Source organism: Polyodon spathula, chromosome 6 (assembly GCF_017654505.1).
Source record: "Polyodon spathula isolate WHYD16114869_AA chromosome 6, ASM1765450v1, whole genome shotgun sequence".
NCBI classification, from domain to species: Eukaryota; Metazoa; Chordata; class Actinopteri; order Acipenseriformes; family Polyodontidae; genus Polyodon; species Polyodon spathula.
In genome coordinates, this window is record NC_054539.1 from 742051 (window position 1) to 759804 (window position 17754).

At 41.6% G+C, this 17754-nt stretch overlaps 1 long non-coding RNA gene across 1 annotated transcript; it reads left to right on the plus strand.

The window, feature by feature from the left end:
- Nucleotides 1–2458: 2458 nt before the first annotated feature.
- On the plus strand, nucleotides 2459–12882 carry LOC121316670. Its single transcript, XR_005950433.1, has 3 exons — nucleotides 2459–2657; nucleotides 4229–4311; nucleotides 12159–12882. It is a non-coding gene; the product is annotated as an uncharacterized LOC121316670 (long non-coding RNA).
- The last annotated feature ends 4872 nt before the right edge of the window (nucleotides 12883–17754 follow it).

Genomic DNA, 17754 nt, shown 5'->3' on the forward strand with positions numbered 1-17754 from the left:
TGTGGGGAATGGGAACCTCTTTCATAACTGGGTAAAACCAGCTCTAGTTCAATGTTTCTGTAAGGTATCTGCCCCGTGCATCCAGCCAAGCAACACAGTGAGCAGGAAGGCCAGCAGATTCCCCTGAAAGTTTTCACCCCACCCACCAGAGAGGCTGGAGCTGCATTGACATCTCAGAGGAGATACAAGCCTTCATGCAACTCGTCCCCTCACCCCAGCTACCAGAGAGGTTGGAGCTGCACTGACATCTCAGAGGAGATACAAGCTTTCATGCAACCCGTCCCCTCACCCCAGCTACCAGAGAGGCTGGAGCTGCACTGACATCTCAGCAGAGACACAAGCCTCTGGTAGGCTGCCAGGAGACAGTGGGCTTTGAGGCACTTAAGTCAGAGTCAAAACAGATGATATAACCCTCTGAAACTTCTTTGTAAGATGCATGGAGGGTGGAAATGTACCTGCTTTTTTTAATTTGTTATTAAGTTTGATATTCATTCGGTAAGCCTTGTTGATATTAATTTCCTGACACTTAGCTAGAGTAATAACCGCAAAAAATGTACAACTGTCACTTGAAAAGAAGCACTGCGCTGTGCTTAATGACTCAGTGATTTGGTCGTGAATGCTGAAGTCTTCTCATGGTTTGCTTTATAAACGATACAGTAGGTCTGTGAAAAACCTTCAAACAGCAGCTGCAATGTTTCCTCAGTGTGCAAAGCGGGTGACAGTAGGGAAAGGCAATGCTGCCTCATTCAATACATTGTTTCTGCAGTGTGCAAAGCTTGTGACAGTAGGGAAAGGCAATGCTGCCTCATTCAACAAATTATTTTGACTCCAGTAAACCATATTCATTATTATTATTACTTTGTCAAGCTGGCTCTTAAAGGATCCAAGTGATTCGGCCTCAACAACATGGCGACATGGCCTCAACAAGACGAGTTCCTTCCCTCTGTCTCTAAATAATACCTGCTCTGTGCTCACTGAGGCATTTCAACCTCAGGATGACCTGGGTCAGTCATATTGACAATGTGGTCTGGTTTGCTTTGTAACCCATATGACCAATTGAACAGATAAGACTAACTCACATAGTAGCATGCTTCTGAGCACAGGTTTGAACGTGCGTTTACTCGTGATGGAAATGTACCTCAGGAATACTTTGTACTGAACTAATCAGCACTGTGTGAATTATTAAAGGGCATGGTCACTTATTGTGGTTTGTATGATGATGTGGTAGAGTGGGGATGTGGTGATGTAGTAGAGTGTGTATACATGTACGTTGTGGAGTTGTTCTGCTTTTCCTGCATTCATACCAGAATGCCCCAAATTTTACTGGTTGGGGGTGAACTAGAAAAATACCAAATTCAGTATTGGTCTAGGAGTCAGGTTTGTTACGCACTGCAACAGCACCTTACAAAGGGATGGCTTTGCATTTTTAAAATTATGTTTAACCTATTATGAATGTTTTTCCTCTTTCTTTTTTTTTCTATGCTGTGGCTGCTGTATTATGCCAGCCAGATGTTTATCGCAAAGGGTCCTTTCATCCTGTAAAAAAAATTATAATAATCAAAATGTAAAACAGAATCAATCATCTGTGAATGCACAGCGAATATGTGAATCTTGTTTTCTGTAAATAACCGGAAGTTGTGTCTATTTGCAGCATTGTCATTCAGTGGTTGTGCTCCTATTGTTTCTGTAGTAGTTGTGTGTGTTTTTCTTCTGCATTCTGCATGTCTGTTTACATTCATTCAGTCTTACAATATGTTCATGCTGGTTTATACTTGTTGTCGTTTTTGTGTTTCATGTGGTTTAAGAAAATAGTTTCTATTCATGTAGACATGAATCACAGCTTTACATAATTCTGCTTTCAGGAAATCAAACAATAAAGCAGCCTGAACCGTCTTTTCTCACAAGAAAACCTTCTTTCAATTTGCCCCAAACATTATTTAAAAAAAGGACCATCTCCTCAGGACTGATGCATGCTTTTCAAAAGATAATATGCCTGGGAACCTTTTTATCCTTTTAAAGAAATCTAATCAAAATTATTATTATTATTATTATTATTATTATTATTATTATTATTATTATTATTATTATTATATATAGTAGTTTATGTATGCATACCAACCATGAGGCACACTTATTCTTTATTCAGGAATCATTGATTGAACTACAGTGATCTCTGCTGTGCTTTTGGTCTCATAACACGATACAAAGACTTTAAAAAGACTTGGTTTGAAGACTTTAAAATCATAAATGGTATAACTTAACCCTAGATATTACTTCACATAGAGAAGAACAAGAAGAAGCAGCTAAATAAAAGTTTAGAACAGAAGCACTTTTTTACACAGAGAATTATAAAGCCTTGATGAGCCCTATTGTTTTTTCTCGTTCCCAAACTTTTCTTATGTTCTTACGAGTGTGTGTAATGGGGGCAGGGTTTAAAAGCAGTCCTCGAGTTCAAAGTGAAATGCATGTCTGCCAGTAAAAAATCTGCCTTTAACATTAAACAGCTGTGCCAGTACCAGCAGCTGACCGAGAGTGAGGGTCTGAACTTGACTGGGATGGAAAATTCCAGTCCCGCTCCCAGATCGTGGCTAATATGCTTCTCATCTCATTTGCCTCGACCCCCACTGATCCATCAGAAGGAATTGGACACTTCAACAGTAAGTAGCAGGGTTCTGAGAAATCTAGCATTACACATCGACACATTTTGTTGATAACGTACCTGTCATTTTTAAAATTATTATTATTGTTAGCATCCTTTTTACTGAGTCTGTTTCAAAGCTCTTTTCTGCTCTAGTGCACTGATAGTGTAAGGATTATTGCTCACATTGTCAAGCAGGTAACACAGCAATAACGATCCATGATGTGGTATGGGACAGAAAAGCCAGAGCACTTGCTGTCATGTTTTACAGGTGCATTATTTAAACAGTTATAGCAACATGTGGGGACGTATAATGCTACATTGTTCGTAACCCCGCTGCTGGCACTGCTGGTGTCACTGTATTTAAACATGTTTGTTTTTCTTTTTGCAATGCTTGTTCCTGCTTGCCATGAGATAAAGCATGACTTCTGGTAAAGTGATTGCACAACTGTATTTTTGGACCCAATCGCTTTCCTGCTGGAACAATCACACACTTCCTGCGCTGGGCTGAGATAGGGCTGTGTCCCGTTACGAGAGACTGTCTTAACCGTCACCTGATGCTGCCGACATGTCAAGGCAATCGATTTACTCCTTCAGAAAAACAAAACAAAAACACGTCCAGTTATTGAACTGCTTGTAACCATGCAGCATCAGCGTTGCAGCATATTCATAATGACATCCATTCATCCACAATGCGAGGCAACAGAAAGGACCTAATGCACCACGGTGCACAAAAAGATTCTTTAATGAGTGCACTTCCACATGAAAGAGAGGTGGGTCTTGCAGGTGGAATGGCTGTATCAGACAGGCTGTGTAAATACAGACAGGTACATTGATACACAGCTGGGAAGTCACAGCGCTGGCCTCACACAGCCCTTTTCATTTCTTAATCAAGCAGGTGAGATCAGTACAGAGAGGGCTATTTGGGACAGATATTAAAAGCGACTGGGGCTCATACAGAGAGTAACGTAAGATCAAAGTGCCGCTACACTGCTCTGGTTCATGGGAAACGTCACATGATATAATCCCAATATTTCCAGACCACTGGGTGTTTTTATTATTATTATTATTATTATTATTATTATTATTATTATTATTATTATTATTATTATTATTATTATTATTATTGTGAAGCTGAGACACTATAAAGCAGATTTTCAGTATGAGATTCAGAGACATTAGAATCAAAGTGTTTTCTCATTTCAAAGAGCTGAATTGCATAGATATGACTATGGGCCCCTTACATCACACTGAAAATACATGTAATACATGGAATATTTTCCCCAAAACTTTGATTTAAAAAAAACAAAAAAAAAAACTGTTATTACTTAAAAGGCATTAGTCATGGTTTTTGGCAAATGCAGTTATTGCCTGCCAGTACTCGTCTGGAGCAATCGCTGTTTACTTTATAAATGGGTACTGGAGTACACGTTTACTGCCTTTTTATGTGCTTGTGAGTCAGCAGTGAAGGAGGCAGTCCCCTGTAACCAGTGAACGCTGTGCAAATGAAGCCTGTTTGGCTTGGCTGTGCTCTCGGGTTCCAGTTCAAATCACACAGTTTGTTTCTACTTAACCTTTTCTCTTCCACAGCAAAACTAACGCTACACCCCTCCTGTGTGCTGTATAAAAAGATATGATTGACGAGAAAGCTCTTCGGGACAATGATACAGTAGGTATGTTAACTGAAAACAGATTTTTAAGTGGTGAACTGGACACCCCTAAAAGATATTTTAAAATGCATTTTGCATTATGTAAACACGTTTCTGCCACTCAAGAAGAAAAGCAACTACATGTTGTGGCAAAGTCATAGTGGGACACTACATACAATGCAGGAGGCTAGACTTAAAAACCTCTGACTTAGATTCATTTATGTTGGTCTAAAGGCCACTGCGTAAATATAGGATAGTGGTGAAGGATTTTGTTTCTGAGATAGCCGGCTAGAGATCGGGTTAAAGGACAGGAAGTCATGCCCTCTATAAATATAAAAAGAAGCCGACAATGCTCAGAAGGGGGGAGCGAACCAGGAAGTGCTGGACATTGCATGTGTTGCAACAAAAGAGGACCAGTAAGACCCTCAAGGACTGAAGGACCAGTGAGAACCTCAAGGACTGAAGGACCGGTAAGAACCTCAAAGACTGAAGGACCAGTGAGAACCTCAAGGACTGAAGGACCGGTGAGAACCTCAAGGACTGGTGAGAACTTCAAGGACTGAAGGACCGGTGAGAACCTCAAGGACTGATGAGAACCTCCAGGACCAGTGAGAACCTCAAGGACTGAAGGACCAGTGAGAACCTCTAGGACCGGTGAGAATCTCAATGACTGAAGGACTGGTGAGAACCTCAGGGACCAGTGAAAACCTCAAGGACTGAAGGAGTGGTGAGAACCTCAAGGACTGGTGAGAACCTCAAGGACTGAAGGACTGGTGAGAACCTCAAGGACCAGTGAGAACCTCAAGGACTGAAGGACCGGTGAGAACCTCAAGGACTGGTGAGAACCTCAAGGACTGAAGGACCGGTGAGAACCTCAAGGACTGGTGAGAACCTCAAGGACTGAAGGACCAGTGAGAACCTCAAGGACCGGTGAGAACTTCAAGGACTGAAGGACCAGTGAGAACCTCAAGGACTGAAGGACCAGTGAGAACCTCAAAGACTGAAGGACCAGTGAGAACATCAAGGACTGAAGGACAGGTGAGAACTTCAAGGACTGAAGGACCAGTGAGAACCTCAAGGACTGAAGGACCAGTGAGAACCTCAAAGACTGAAGGACCAGTGAGAACCTCAAGGACCAGTGAGAACCTCAAGGAATGAAGGACCTGTGAGAACCTCAAGGACTGATGGACCAGTTAGAACCTCAAGGACCAAAGGACAGGTGAGAACCTCAAAGACTGAAGGACCAGTGAGAACCTCAAAGACTGAAGGACCAGTGAGAACATCAAAGACTGAAGGACCAGTGAGAACCTCAAAGGACTGAAGGACCAGTGAGAACCTCAAAGACTGAAGGACCAGTGAGAACCTCAAAGACTGAAGGACCAGTGAGAACCTCAAAGACTGAAGGACCAGTGAGAACCTCAAAGACTGAAGGACCAGTGAGAACCTCAAAGACTGAAGGACCAGTGAGAACCTCAAGGACTGAAGGACCAGTGAGAACCTCAAGGACTGAAGGACCAGTGACCTCAAGGACTGAAGGACCAGTGAGAACCTCAAGGACCAAAGGACTTCAGGTGAGAACCTCAAGGACTGAAGGACCAGTGAGAACCTCAAAGACTGAAGGACCAGTGAGAACCTCAAGGACTGGTGAGAACCTCAAGGACTGAAGGACCGGTGAGAACCTCAAGGACCGGTGAGAACCTCAAGGACTGAAGGACCAGTGAGAACATCAAGAACATAAGAACATAAAGAAAGTTTACAAACGAGAGGAGGCCATTCGGCCCATCTTGCTCGTTTGGTTGTTAGTAGCTTATTGATCCCAAGGATCTCATCAAGCAGCTTCTTGAAGGATCCCAGGGTGTCAGCTTCAACAACATTACTGGGGAGTTGATTCCAGACCCTCACAACCTCTCTGTGTAAAAAAGTGTCTCCTATTTTCTGTTCTGAATGCCCCTTTTTCTAAACTCCATTTGTGACCCCTGGTCCTTGTTTCTTTTTTCAGGCTGAAAAAGTCCCTTGGAACCTGACACTGTCAATACCTTTTAGAATTTTGAATGCTTGAATTAGGTCGCCACGTAGTCTTCTTTGTTCAAGACTGAACAGATTCAATTCTTTTAGCCTGTCTGCATATGACATGCCTTTTAAGCCCGGAATAATTCTGGTCGCTCTTCTTTGCACTCTTTCTAGAGCAGCAATATCTTTTTTAATAGCGAGGTGACCAGAACTGCACACAATATTCAAGATGAGGTCTTACAAGTGCATTGTACAGTTTTAACATTACTTCCCTTGATTTAAATTCAACACTTTTCACAATGTATCCGAGCATCTTGTTAGCCTTTTTTATAGCTTCCCCACATTGTCTAGATGAAGACATTTCTGAGTCAACAAAAACTCCTAGGTCTTTTTCATAGATTCCTTCTCCAATTTCAATATCTCCCATATGATATTTATAATGTACATTTTTATTTCCTGCGTGCAGTACCTTACACTTTTCTCTATTAAATGTCATTTGCCATGTGTCTGCCCAGTTCTGAATCTTGTCTAGATCATTTTGAATGACCTTTGCTGCTGCAACAGTGTTTGCCACTCCTCCTACTTTTGTGTCGTCTGCAAATTTAACAAGTTTGCTTACTATACCAGAATCTAAATCATTAATGTAGATTAGGAATAGCAGAGGACCTAATACTGATCCCTGTGGTACACCGCTGGTTACCACACTCCATTCTGAGGTTTTTCCTCTAATCAGTACTTTCTGTTTTCTACATGTTAACCACTCCCTAATCCATGTACATGTGTTTCCTTGAATCCCAACTGCGTTCAGTTTGAGAATTAATCTTTTGTGCGGGACTTTGTCAAAAGCTTTCTGGAAATCTAAATAAACCATGTCATATGCTTTGCAATTATCCATTATCGATGTTGCATCCTCAAAAAAATCAAGCAAGTTAGTTAGACACGATCTCCCTTTCCTAAAACCATGTTGACTGTCTCCCAGTACCCTGTTACCATATAGGTAATTTTCCATTTTGGATCTTATTATAGTTTCCATAAGTTTGCATATAATAGAAGTCAGGCTTACTGGTCTGTAGTTACCTGGTTCAGTTTTGTTTCCCTTTTTGTGGATCGGTATTACGTTTTCTCAATTTTCCAGTCTGTCGGTACCACCCCTGTGTCAAGAGACTGCTGCATGATCTTGGTTAGCAGTTTGTAAATTACTTCTTTCATTTCTTTGAGTACTACTGGGAGGATCTCATCCGGCCCAGGGGATTTGTTTATTTTAAGAGCTCCTAGTCCCTTTAACACTTCTGCCTCAGTTATGCTAAAGTTATTTAAAACTGGATAGGAACTGGATGACATGTGGGGCATGTTGTCAGTATCTTCCTTTGTAAAAACTTGTGAAAAGTAATCATTTAACATATTTGCTATTTTTTTTTTTTTCTTCCTCTACGATTTTGCCATTTGTATCTCTTAAACATTTAATCTCCTCTTTGAATGTTCTCTTGCTGTTGTAATATTGGAAAAAACATTTTGGAATTGGTTTTAGCTCCCTTAGCAATGTTCATTTCTATTTCTCTCTTGGCCTTTCTAACTTCCTTTTTGACTTGCATTTGCAGTTCTGTGTACTCTTTCTGTGTACTTTCTTTTTGGTCCTTTTTTAATGCTCTGTAAAGTGCCTTTTTTCGCTGAATATTTTTTTAATTGATCTATTAAACCATTTTGGCAATTTAGTTTTACATTTAGATTTGTCTACTTTAGGGATATAATTGTTTTGCGCCTCTAGTACTACGTTTTTGAAGAACAACCATCCTTCTTCTGTGGGTGTTTTCTCTATTTTACTCCAATCTACTTCTGTTAGTCTCTGTTTCATGCCTTCATAGTTTGCTTTTCTAAAATTGTAAACCTTAGCTTTAGTCTTTACTTTTGAGGATTTAAAAAACACTTCAAATGAGACCATGTTGTGGTCTGAGTTTGCCAGTGGTTCTCTGACCTCTGTTTTAGTTATTCTATCTTCGTTATTTGAAAAGACTAAATCAAGGCATGCCTCCCCTCTAGTCGGTGCCTTGACAAATTGTGTTAGGAAGCAGTCATTTGTCATTTCCACCATTTCTATTTCATCCTTCGCGCTACCCACCGGGTTTTCCCATTTTATTTGGGGGAAGTTGAAATCCCCCATTAGTATGGCTTCTCCTTTGCTACACACATTTCTAATGTCATTGTATAACAGATTATTGTGCTCACCGTCTGAATCTGGCGGTCTATAGCATGCTCCTATTATTATGCCTTTTGAATTTTTGTCTGTTATTCTGACCCATATTGATTCGGTTTTATTTTCTTTGTCCAGGTTTAACACCTGGGCTTCAAGACTGTTTCTTATGTATAGCGCTACCCCTCCTCCTCGTCTGTCCTGCCTGTCTTTCCTATACAGTGTATACCCACAAATATTATATTCGTCCCCATCACTCTCAGATAACCACGTTTCTGTAACCTGTGAGAACCTCAAGGACTGATGGACCAGTTAGAACCTCAAGGACCAAAGGACTGGTGATGAACCTCAAGGACTGAAGGACCGATACAACCTCAAGGACTGAAGGACTGGTGAGAACCTCAAGGACTGGTGAGAACTTCAAGGACTGAAGGACCAGTGAGAACTTCCTTTCAAGGACTGCTTCCGAACCTGCTCGAGAACCTCAAGGACTGAAGGACCAGTGAGAACATCAAGGACTGGTGAGAACTTCAAGGACTGAAGGACCAGTGAGAACCTCAAGGACTGAAGGACCGGTGAGAACCTCAAAGACTGAAGGACCAGTGAGAACCTCAAAGACTGAAGGACCTGTGAGAACTTCAAAGACTGAAGGACCAGTGAGAACCACAAAGACTGGTTTTCCTTTGAGAACCTCAAGGACTGAAGGACCAGTGAGAACCTCAAGGACTGTCTCTTCCAATGAGAACCTCAAGGACTGAAGGACCAGTGAGAACCTCAAAGACTGAAGGACCAGTGAGAACCTCAAGGTCCAAAGGACTGGTGAGAACCTCAAGGACTGAAGGACCGCTGAGAACCTCAAGGACTGAAGGACTGGTGAGAAACTCAAGGACCAGTGAGAACCTCAAGGATTGAAGGACAGGTGAGAACCTCAAGGACCGGTGAGAACCACAAGGACTGATGAGAACCTCAAGGACTGGTGAGAACTTCAAGGACTGAAGGACCGGTGAGAACCTCAAGGACTGAAGGACTTTCTTTTTTTCAAAGACTGAAGGACCAGTGAGAACTTCAAGGACTGAAGGACAGGTGAGAACCTCATGGAAATTCCATGAAGGACCGATGAGAACCTCAAAGACTGAAGGACCAGTGAGAACATCAAAGACTGAAGGACCTGTGAGAACACTTTACGCACACTTGGTGAGAACCTCAAGGACTGAAGGACCCACATGAGAAGGTCAAGGACTGGCTTGAAGACCAGTGAGGTTTGAAGTTTAGTCAAGGACCGGTGAGAACCTCAAGGACTAAAGGACTGGTGAGAATTTCAAGGACCAGTGAGAACCTCAAGGACTGAAGGACCGGGGAGAACCTCAAGGACCAAAGGACCGGTGGGAACCTCAAGGACCGGTGAGAACCTCAAGGACTGAAGGACCGGTGAGAACCTTAAGGACCGATGAGAACCTCAAGGACCAAAGGACTGGTGAGAACTTCAAGGACCGGTGAGAACCTCAAGGATTGAAGGACCAATTTGAACGTCAAGGACCGAAGGACTGCTACCTTGGGTCAATAAGTATTCAGTTAAGTTCCAATCGTGTATTGGTAACGAAATATAAGCTAAAAAAATGTTTTGCTGTTTTTATAATAGTTGATGTTGTAATGATAGCAGAGTAAAAACTATTAAAACAGAGTGAATAAAATCTGTGAAAGCATCAAGAATCTACAGAATTAACAAATCTGTCCAACTGCCAGTGCTGTATTTACAAGGCATTGTGATTTTTCCTACCTCAAGTACTGGTCTCCAACTGGCAGACAAGTTATTAATGTATATAGGGTGGTGGAGAAAAACAAATACCACTTGTCCATAACAAAACATTGTGTGGCTTTAGTAAAGTGACAGTTTCAGGAAAGCACGACGGGTCACAGCTTTGCATGCATTTGTTTGTTTGTTTGTAAAATTGCATGATGATTTTAGAGTACTCCACTCCACTTTATAATTAAAATAATACAATTGAAATGTATAAACAAAACTGAAAACTCGAAGCAATCCCCTCAGTAATAATAATAATAATAATAATAATAATAATAATAATAATAATAATAATAATAATAATAATAATAATAATAAAAACGCATTGATTATACACATTGAAAGCACAGTGCCAGTAATGAGAATGCAGATTTTGTGTTTTGTCAGTTTGTCCATCAGCTCTGGCCCTTTAAGAGCTCAGTTCTGTAACAGCAGCTCACTGTGCAGGTAGGCTGGCTGGTCTACATTTCTGCAAACACCCAAATGTAAAGCTCAGCTATTGTTTTCATAGGTGTAAAAGTTACAACAGAAAAATGTCTATGAAAATAAGAATTTGGCACAAGGCTCCTGCTTACGTTGTTCAAAACATTGTAAGAGCTGTGTGTGTGTGTGTGTGTGTGTGTGTGTGTGTGTGTGTGTGTGTGTGTGTGTGTGTGTGTGTGTGTGTGTGTGTGTGTGTGTGTGTCAGTGTGTGTGTGTGTGTGTGTGTGTGTGTGTGTGTGTGTGTGTGTGTGTGTGTGTGTGTGTGTGTGTGTGTGTGTGTGTGTGTGTGTGTGTGTGTGTGTGTGTGTGTGTGTGTGTGTGTGTGTGTGTGTGTGTGTGTGTGTGTGTGTGTGTGTGTGTGTGTGTGTGTGTGTGTGTGTGTGTGTGTGTGTGTGTGTGTGTGTGTGTGTGTGTGTGTGTGTGTGTGTGTGTGTGTGTGTGTGTGTGTGTGTGTGTGTGTGTGTGTGTGTGTGTGTGTGTGTGTGTGTGTGTGTGTGTGTGTGTGTGTGTGTGTGTGTGTGTCAGTGTGTGTGTCTGTGTGTGTGTGTGTGTGTGTGTGTGTGTATGTGTGTGTGTGTGTGTGTGTGTGTGTGTGTGTGTGTGTGTGTGTGTGTGTGTGTGTGTGTGTGTGTGTGTGTGTGTGTGTGTGTGTGTGTGTGTGTGTGTGTGTGTGTGTGTGTGTGTGTGTGTGTGTGTGTGTGTTTGTGTGTATTTTTAGATGTCCAGTTGTATAAAATTTCCCTGTAGTAGGAGCCCTTGCTCCTGCCCCCCGAAACAAACTTGGTTACAATTTCATTGTGGCAAGTACATCACCATTTAATTGAGAAAGACATTAAGAAATGCTTCTCAGATAATTACATGGTGTTACTACATCTGAAACGCATGGACTTCACCTTTCAAGCTGACTCATAGCGCCTGTGGCAAACTGTCTTGTGTCATGCTGTCAGCGGCTTACACGTCTTGCTAATTCTGTTAAAATAAACCTTCACATTTCTTTTTTTTTCCAGCCACTCCTAAAACATAATAAACTGGTACTAAAATGGTTCATTTAAAATTGTTAACATTAACTGCTTTCAATACACCTAAAATTCCACAAAGACTCAGATAAATAAGTACAATTTGAGTTTCTTATACCATTTCAGCAGTGTGTTATCTGTTGTATGTTTTCAATAACAATCCTTTAAAAGAGTGAGCAGTTCATTTGTGAATTTGCACAGTGATTTTGCAGTTTTCCTGTGCCTTTCCCATGGTAATGTATTTATAGTAATGTATTTACCATATTGTTTGCCATGCCTTGTAATTTACTTTACCATACCTCTCTGGGCTACACAATGCTTACCTGTGCTTCACCACGCTTTCACCTCATTTCCTTTTGCTTTGTTTTTACAGTGGTTGTGTTGAAGGCATTTCCAGAGAGAGAGAGAGAGAGAGATGCAGTTATTAAAAGCTGTCCTGCATATTTAAAGTAACAGGGCACAGTCACAGGCCACCTCTTCACGTAAAGCTGTCAGCCTGAGAAAACACAAGTGCCTCGCTTCAGTGAAAATGTCAGCCCAGTCACGCAGCAGAAATGGATTTACACAGATCCCAACAAGAGCGCTTACTGAGTGCCTGGCCCGGGGCCGTGTCTGCGCTTAGTGGAGTTCACAACCTGGAGCCGCAGTCACACAGAGGGTGACACGTTTAAACAGACCTCAAGTCAGCCAGTGAGAAAGACAGAGTCTCATGAGAAGAGCAGTCTGAAACACCCTTCTTTTATTAACGGGACACATTTAATTAGATGCAATATGCTGTTGTATAAAAATAAACTTGGTCATAAAATTGTTGTGAGCTGTAGCTATTGCAAGATTCGTTGCAGTACTGCATGGGGACTCAAGGCGTTTACTCCAGTCCTGTCATTTATCTACTTGCTTCTTTTAAGGTGAAAGCTCATGATCATGTTACAAACTGATACGACTGCTCAAGAAACCTTTTAAAGAAATAGAATACTTTGTTTTTTACGTCCAGTTTTGTTAAATTTAAACTGCTGTATTTTACTGTTCATGTGACTTTGCCGTCAGAATCAGGCTCTCTGTGTAATGGAGCATGTAAAGAATAAACTTTGGGCCTGGTATTTTGTGTTTTAATGATCATATACGCTAGGAACTGGATGGATTAATAAATCTATTTTATTCCATGGGAATCCTGACAGTCAGATCCTGAATTAAATACACCTAATCCCTCTTGTCAGGCAGATTTCCTGATTGAAAGCGTCATTAATAAGAAAAAGTCATTATTGCACAAACAGGAAAGTGCATTCTTCTCTTTTCCGTTGAAACTGACTTGACTTGCTCCAGAATCTTCCACTCTTGTTTGGGAAGAGTGAATCAACAGGGATGTTCATTCTGGAAAAGCACCAGGTTTATAAAACCCTTCAAAATCAGCCAAACAAATGTGCGTTATGCTTCAGAGCGATTGATTTGTTTCCTGATAAACAGGAAACTTAATGATATCAAATTGTGTAAACTACTTATTAATGGGAAATTGACAAGAAAGACTGAATGAGCTAACATCAATATTTGAATGCACTGTAAGTGTAAGAAACTTTGGATCGAACGACACTCTAGAGAAGGAGTTCAGCAAAGTTCTTTTGGTGTCATTAAAAGCAAAGGCTGGTGGGTTAACATTTGCATTTGGCTCTGTGTTTGTGTGCATGCATAGTTACCATTTAATAGTCGCAGAGCTTGTTTTTGAAAGCAAAACATAATTTGGTTAGAAAGACACATACAGTGGGAAAGCACATAGAACAAAAGCATTCTGCCTGTTTCCAAAGGTCTCATACAATTAGATCCATTGGTTCTGACACCCTGTGGCAAAGCGGTTAACAGTGTGCAGGTGCAGGTGATCAATAATCAGACAGACAACGATAATCCAGGTGCAATGAAGGTTTAATTGTATAATCCAAAGGACAATTGATGGCAAACAACAGTAAATAACAGTGGTAATGAAGCAATACAGCAGCGTGCATTGCTTATTTGTAATTCGCGGGTTGGCTCCATAACAGTCCTGCTTCAGTTCTCCCACACATAACACAGACACAAACACCAGTCCAGTGAGGGCTCTAGGACTCATTGTGAATACAGTTCTTTAGTGAAAACAAAGTGCAGTGATGTTGATCCGGGTTTAGTGCTGGCCTTTGGCGACAGCTCCAGATCGTGTTAGCCATCCAAATAACAACAAACAGTATTTTAAATAACGACAAACAAAACACTCACGGTTCACAATACAGGTTCTCCTTGTGGTCATGCAATTTAACCAATCACAAAGGAACAGATCACATCGCTATGTCCCGTTAAATACTGTCACCCATGACCCCTTGGTCAACAAGTGCAGCCACTCCTCTAATCCACGGATGCCACATCATTTCCCTGATGATTTAGTGTACCGTAGATTTGCCCCCTTTCTAGATGGCTGACTTCCGCCTAACCCTGGGAATGAACTGTCAGGCCATCCAGTCCAGGGTACTGTGTTCCGTTTTCACAGCGCCCTCACAGGTCAGGAGGTAGATCTAACACCAAGAATCATTCGATCTCTGTCACACATCCTGCATTTGTCTAAATGGGCTTTTATACCAACTGCTCAACTACTTTTAAGGCATGGCACCACATTCATGTTACCTTACAGTAGCAGTAAAGGCACTGCAGTCATATTCAATGCAGTGGCATGCTTATGCTTCTGTCTTTTCTTTGGTTTCTGTGATGAATGTAGGCACTCACGAGCGGTGCATGAATAGGGCACTAGACAGATAATAGCAGCATCCTGGGAGACGACTATCACACTGTCATGTAATAATCCTGAGTTGAGTCACAGGGTGGACTGTCTGTTGGTCTGTGTGATGGATGGCAGTGAAAGCTTTATGCACAGTATGTCAGAAACTATAAAGGCTAACTTACAGCAGGAGCCATTGAGTTAAGGTTGGGCATCAAGTAAGCAACAAGACATGACCAGGTCTTGGTTGTAATAGAATAACCAACACCCTGGAGTGTCTTATTGCTCTTATAAAATTTTAAAAAAGTATTTTTTTTTTTAAATAAAGATATAGACACATTTCTATTTAAAAATTAATATAGGGTTATTTTTTCCTGCCACAGACGCCTGCTTCATTGCCTTGTACCCAGTGCTGGCTTACCTGTAAGGTAGCTGCCTGCTATTTTGTTTGTACAGTTTGTATTATTCTTGGCTCCACATCCTCTTCATCATCATTGCTGAGTAATAAGTCAGCATCGCTGTCACTGGTATCGAAATCCTCTGACCAACTTTACTGCCGTTGCTCATTATAGAAAGACTGCATACGTTGCCATGTTTAACTTTTGCTAAAAACTATATAAACTACAACTAAACAAGTAAAACTAATAATAAAACAAAAAAACATTTCAAACACTATATATATACTTATAAAAGTTGACTGGCTTCCTGCAATATATCTCAGTCTTCTAAGCTCCCACAGGTAGATTGGATTCACTACATGATAAGCAATTGGATACAAATGTAACCTGACCCTCCCCCGACTTTCATTGCACATTCCACAGCACTAGCACTGCTTTAGAGAATGAAACTCTAGACTGAGAAACCGCTCATAGAATAGAATGGGAAACTTGATGTATGCACGTAGAGCATGGTACTTTAAGGGGATTTTCATTTGACGTGCGTGCGTACGTCATGGTGTTGAAGTGGTTAACACTGACCAGATATTCTTCCAGGGTGTATGGTCTGTTTAAGCTCTGGTAGCACTCTCTCTAATTTATATTGTGACTTTACTTGACTCTCCCAGTGTATCAGATATTTATTTTTCAGGGTGGTGGCTATTTTAGATAACTGGGGCCTGATTACAGCAGCTGTTCTGATGCTCTGTGATGCGGATCTGGTTCTCCTCACAGCTTTCCTGGCTCTTCAGGGCCTTGAACTGGTACGAGTCGGGGTTGCTTTGGGTCAGATGACTCCAGTACTTCAAAGATCTCTTTTGTACAGTGAGCAGCAAGGGAAAACGTCCCAGCTCGGCTCTGCAAGCATCGCTTGGAGCACTCCTCTGCAACTGCAGGATGTTTTTTGCAAAATTCCAAGTGTAAGATTTCTGTTGGGCTTTTGTCCCAATTACTGTAATCACACTTTAGAACAGGACTGGTTGTATAACTTGATCAAAGAGTTTGAGCCAGACCGTGATTGATGGCTTTAGGTTATACACCCGATTCTTTATTGCATGAAAAGCTTGACTAGCTTTTTGCCTCATTGCACAGACAGCTGGGTTAAAGCTCCCCGGTGCACTGATCTTTAGTCCCAGGTCAGTGTAATGTGTTGTGTGCTCTAATGTTTTCCTGGCTTTCTTTTGGAAAATCATAATTTTTGTTTTGTTCATGTTTATGCTTGAAGGCAATGTTTCACAATACTGCTCCAGCAGGATCAAACTCTGCTGGAGCCCATACTCTGTGGGAGAGAGCAGAACCAGACCATCAGCAGAGAGCAAGCGTTTAACTTGAGTGTCATGCAGAGGGACAGAGGACTGCTCCAGCACTGCAGCCAACTCATCGACATAGATGTTAAAGAGACTGGGGCTCAGGCTACACCCTTGCCTCACTCCCCTGCGCTGTGTGAAAAACTCACTGTACTTGAATAAAGTAGTGTAATTTCCACACTACTTTTAGTTTCTGAGTACATTGATTTAATAATATCGTACACCTTGCCCTCGATGTCACTTTGGAGGAGTTTGTAGAAAAGACCAGGGTGCCAGATTGAATCAAAGGCTTTTTTTTAAAGCAAACACTTTTCCTTTGCTGATCTGATTGGCAAGTTTGTTAATAATGGCTTGCAATGTGTAGATGTGTTCTGTAGTGCAATTATTTGGTAAGAAGTCTATTTGGCTGTTCCTCAGCGCATTGTGTTCTGTTAGAAAGTTCAGAATTCAGGTGTTAATAATACTGCACATTACTTTCCCTAGGATACTGCTTACACAGACACCCCTATAATCATTAGGGTCTAATTTGTCTACATTTTTATAAATTTGTGTAATAAGCCCTTTGTTCCAAATATGTGTGAAGCAGCCTGTGCTCAGAATGATGTTAGAGAGTTTCACCAGGGTCTTGTGCAGATATGTGTGAAGCAGCCTGTGCTCAGAATGATGTTAGAGAGTTTCACGAGGGTCTCTTGCAGATATGTGTGAAGCAGCCTGTGCTCAGAATGATGTTAGAGAGTTTCACCAGGGTCTTGTGCAGATATGTGTGAAGCAGCCTGTGCTCAGAATGATGTTAGAGAGTTTCACCAGGGTCTTGTGCAGATATGTGTGAAGCAGCCTGTGCTCAGAATGATGTTAGAGAGTTTCACCAGGGTCTTGTGCAGATATGTGTGAAGCAGCCTGTGCTCAGAATGATGTTAGAGAGTTTCACTCTCTTGCAGATATGTATGAAGCAGCCTGTGCTCAGAATGATGTTAGAGAGTTTCACCAGGGTCTCGTGCAGATATGTGTGAAGCAGCCTGTGCTCAGAATGATGTTAGAGAGTTTCACCAGGGTCTCGTGCAGATATGTGTGAAGCAGCCTGTGCTCAGAATGATGTTAGAGAGTTTCACCAGGGTCTTCAGATATGTGTGAAGCAGCCTGTGCTCAGAATGATGTTAGAGAGTTTCACAAGGGTCTCTGCAGATATGTGTGAAGCAGCCTGTGCTCAGAATGATGTTAGAGAGTTTCACCAGGGTCTCTTGCAGATATGTGTGAAGCAGCCTGTGCTCAGAATGATGTTAGAGAGTTTCACCAGGGTCTCTTGCAGATATGTGTGAAGCAGCCTGTGCTCAGAATGATGTTAGAGAGTTTCACCAGGGTCTCGTGCAGATATGTGTGAAGCAGCCTGTGCTCAGAATGATGTTAGAGAGTTTCACCAGGGTCTTGTGCAGATATGTGTGAAGCAGCCTGTGCTCAGAATGATGTTAGAGAGTTTCACCAGGGTCTCTTGCAGATATG